The sequence below is a fragment of the Parus major genome, chromosome 19 (genome assembly GCF_001522545.3).
Source record: "Parus major isolate Abel chromosome 19, Parus_major1.1, whole genome shotgun sequence".
Classification (NCBI taxonomy): Eukaryota; Metazoa; Chordata; class Aves; order Passeriformes; family Paridae; genus Parus; species Parus major.
In genome coordinates this window covers 8,330,046-8,334,866 of record NC_031787.1, presented here as the reverse complement: position 1 = coordinate 8,334,866, position 4,821 = coordinate 8,330,046, and positions in this window count along the sequence as shown.

The following is a 4,821-nucleotide window of genomic DNA, read 5'->3' as shown; positions in this document are numbered from 1 at the left end:
TGGTGTTTATGGTGCCTGGCCCTGGGCTCAGGGTCCCAACTGTGTCCCCCACCCTGCAGGGACAGCCCCAGTGGCACTGCCAGCTCTGTCCCAGCCAGGGCTCCCCTCCCCAGCCCCTGGGCTCTGCAGCTCCAGGGGCTGTGTCTGCACAGAACCCACAGCAAACCCGGTATGTGCTGCAATTCCACATGCAGAAAGGGGCCCAGGCAGCTGTTTCAGTCTGAAAACACAAAATAAAAAGAAAACAATAGCTCCAGTGCCAGAGCCCTGTGTGAGAGGATGCTCAGAACATCCCTGGGGATGCAGCTCCCAGCTTGGCCCCTCTCTCTGGGATGGATTTGGTGCTGAAACTCTGCCACACTTTGGGACTGATGAGAAAAGGAAATCCCCATTTCCCCCCAATGATTTCCATCTCCAGACTGCACATTCCCCGTGATCAGACTGATTAGTTAAATAAATCATCCTTACCTGAAGATAATCCATTTACGCTTTTTAATTAAACACAATTATGACAATTTGTTCTGCCTCCTGCCAGGCTGCCTGTGCAATCAAGGCCCAGGGCAGGAAACTTTTGTGGTTGTGTTTCCCTCCAGGCCAAAGATCCCAGCAGAGCAGCCCTGAAAGTGCCACTTTGGGTGAAGGAGCTGAGGGCTGTGGGGGAAGCAGCCCCAGGGGGAGTTTGGGGAGCTGCTTGTGCTCCTGGGGGAGCTGTGGGCTCCTCCTGCTCCTCTGGAGCATCTGCAGAGTCCCTCCAGCCTCACTTCTGGGGCTGCACATCCCCCTGCCCAGTGCAAGGTGCAAACACAGCCAGGACATTTCCCAAACCACTGCCACATCCTCGTCCCAGCCCCACAAACCCACAGCCCTTTACTCTGCCAAGGAATTTTCTCCTGATCAACTTTCCTCCAACTCGCTGGCTGTGGAGTGAGAGACAGAATGAGCCCTAATGAGAGAGCTTAAATAGATGTTAGAGACCTTGCAGGTATTTAAGGGCCCTCTGCAGCCCCTCTCCCCTCCCCTGCTCAAGTTCAACTGGCAGTGAGTACAGCATCCTCTGTGCTGTTTGTTTTGGGTTCAATGGCATCTCATTTACACGTGTTAATTGCAACTAATTGGCACTAATTGGATGAACAGGAAACCCTCTGGGAGCACTCATACCTTTAATTTGTAGTAAATATCATTAATTAACATATGCTAATTAGAGCCAATTAACATTGATTAAGGGTTGCCAGCTACTTGGAAAGTACAACTATCCGTGTTGTATTCAGTCAGCACAAAATGCTACGCAGGGTTTAAGGATGAGCCAGGAGGCAGCACCTGGGAGCTCCCCAGCAGCTCTGAGGGAACTCTGGGCTCCCACCCCTGGAAATGCAGCCTGGAGCTGCTCAGAAGCCACACGGATGTGACACTCCGTGGTGCCTTAGTGGCTGTGGGCAGGGGTTTGCTCAAAGATCACTTGGAGGTCTTTTCCAGCCTTGGGGATCCTGTGGTTCTGTTCTGGCAGCCTGGAGCCAGGAGTGAAGCTCCAAGGGAAGAACAGCAGAGTGGCACCGTGATGGCAAAGACCCCCCAAGACAGAGCCCCAGGCAGCCCCCACTGCCCTGCAGACCCCCGGGGTATCCCTGACCAGAGCTCCGGGGAGCGCCGCAGGGGAAGGTGAGCACAGCACCCCTCCTCTCTCTGCCAATTTACAAGCAAACAAAACCAGGAGAGTCCCTGATAAGGGCATTTCCCTGAAGAGTGGGACCTTCACTGGCCTTTGGCACCAGGCCCCACCACTGGGCTGCCAGGACAGCCCCAAGCCCACTCAGCCAGGGAGGGATGGAAATCCGGGATCTGTCTGCTCTGCCAGCCACGACCTGGGGATGTCCACACGGCCATCACAGGAGGCTGAAGTTCAAACACCTCTTGTTCTCCTAAACCTTTTGCTCTGAAATGATTGCTGGCCTGTTTACTCTGCTGTTTACCATTTTATCATCTGATAAACAACCGCTTATCAGTTTGTGGGGAAGGATGGAGAAGCGCAGTGCTTAATCCCAGCTAACACCTGGGAGGAGACGTGGTCTGGGCTGACACTGGATCTGTTTCCCAATTTACATGTTTTAAAAGGATTAGCTTCTAAACTGGGGAAAACAGAGGCCGTGGTTGAGACACCACAGGGAGAGGATGTGCTGTGAATTCCCTGGATTTTGTCTCTTGTCTCAAACAGGATTTGTTGGCAGAGGGGGAAGCACGAGGGGCTGTGTCCATGTGCTGTCCATTCCCTGCTCCTACAAACATTCCCTGCACAGAGTGGGGACACACAATTAGCTCTGCCTCTGATTGCAAACCCACCCTGTAATTTGAGGGCTACAATTAAAACCCAGGCTTTGAGGCCCCTTTGCAGTATTTTCACTGTTCATGTCACAGACTGCCCAAGGGAGGGTAGAGGGTGGAAAAGGGATGGGGGAAGATGCTGCAGCCCAAATCCCATTCTTTTGGGATGCCCCAAAGAACCAACAGCCACCCAGGAGCTGCAGAGCTTTGGGACCAGGCTCATGACCCAAACCCTCCCTTAGTCCCCAAAGGCCATCCCAGCACAACACCATGGCAGAACTGCAGGATTTATGGCTGTGCTTTCTCCACCACTCCAAGAGCTGTAAATTTTCCAAGACAGACACAGGAGGGAAGTGCTGATGGAGCCTCATCCCCCTCACCTTTTGTGGAATTCAGGAATGTTAAAATCCCTGTCCCCAGCCTGGATGTGGAGCAGGACCAGCACAGAGTCCCTTGGAGAACAACCAAGATTCAGTGCCTAAAAATGGGCTGTGAAATTTCAACAACAGCAGCTGGGGAGGGGGGACAGGGCCATCGGAGAACCTGAAAATGTATTTTTCATGATTTTAATAAAAGAGCAGCATCAGGGAGACATTTAAAGAGGAATCAGAAAGCTGATAGGCTAAAAATGTCATCAAAATACAGACACATATATATTTCTATCTATGGGCACACAGCCTGACCCTCTGTGAGGCTGTACTCAGTAATCCAGTCCCAGCTCCCCTCTAATCACACTGATCCCATGGCCCAGGACTCCTAACCAGGGCTTTAAATTGGAGTTTACAGTATTTAGGAAGTGTTGTCAATAATGTTTACAGTGAAATAATTACAGAAGTGATTTTAATTTATTTTCATTAATGATAATCTTATCAAGCAATTAATTAAACCCAAGTAAGGGACACGACATTGTTTGGTGGTTACACCCCAGTAAGCAAACAAGAGGAATAATCACATTTCCAGCAAGGCAGAGCAGCAGCCAGGGAGGACCTGGGGCACTGCTGCTGCTCCAGGTGTGTCCTTGCAAGGGCTGGATGTTTTTGGGGTGCTCCTCACCTGCTGCTCCCCATCCCCTCCTCAGCAGGCACTGCTCAGCCAGGTAAACCCCCCTGGCACCCACCTGCCTGCAGCAAAATGGTCTTTTTTTTTCTCTTGGGACTGCCCAAAATGTCAAAAACTTCCCTCAAACACCCCCCAAATGTGACCTCAGCTCTGGCTCACTGTGGCTTCTGACCCCTCACCAGGTGGGGGGTGATCAGACTTGTACCAAACAAGGTGTGAGAAATTCAGGAATATTTGACAATAATCCCAAGTGGGGATTCCTTGGTGAAAAGAAACAAGTTGAAGAAATGACTTAAATGCTTGCAAATTCTGCATCTCTTTTTGTTTTACGACAGCCTCAGCATCCCTCTGCCCATACAACCCCTTCAACAAACATTATGCATGGGATTTATTACAGATGGATCCTATTTACTGGGGATTGCAGTGATATATGGTGTTCCTCCATCAGCTGAGCAGTAAAGTATATTGTTCTGACCCTTCCACTCCCTCCATTTGCCTAAGACTCCAGCCACTTGATATTTTTCCAGTTCTGACATTTCAAACATGCAATGCCATATGTATTGCCACTTCCAGGTAATTATCACGTAAAATTAGGCTGGTCTTGTACATGAAACTAGCAATTAGCCAAGGATTGAAGGTCAAAGAGATCTCATTTATAGAGTCTCTAACAAAATGTTAAGTGTAAATGTGTGTCAGATGGTCCAGGATGCCGGATTATATGGGGTCATGACAACGGGGCTGAAGTGTCATCAAGCACGATGTAACCAGTCTGTTGGGCACAGCAGTACAATCTGGGACTTATCTCTCTCAGCCTTATCAGAACCTGAGCTAAATCTAGGACACAGCCTTGGAGGAGTTTCTGCAGGAAGCAGGAAAATGACTCGCAGCCCATTGTTTCCCTGGGAGGGCTCTGAAAGGAGCTGCTCCTCACTGCAGCGTGTGCTGGGTGATAAATGCCATCCCTGCTGTGTGCTGGGTGACAAACACCATCCCTGCTGTGTGCTGGGTGACAAACACCATCCCTGCTGTGTGCTGGGTGACAAACACCATCCCTGTGGTGTGCTGGGTGACAAACACCATCCCTGTGGTGTGCTGGGTGATAAATGCCATCCCTGTCCCCCAGGACGTGGCCCAGGCAGAGCAGGACCTCACTGGTCCCACTGGGATGAGGGCAGGTTTAGTCCCAGCCGTGGCCAAGGAAGGGCAGCTGTGCCATGAGCAGGTGAGTGGGACATGCCAGGGCTGTGCCACCCTCCCTGTCCCTGTGCCACACTCCCTGTCCCTGTGCCACACTCCCTGTCCCTGTGCCACACTCCCTGTCCCACACTCCCTGTTCCTGTGCCACCCTCCCTGTCCCTCTGTGCCACCCTCCCTGTCCCTTTGTGTCACACTCCCTGTCCCTCTGTGCCACCCTCCCTGTCCCTGTGCCAAACTCCCTGTCCTTGT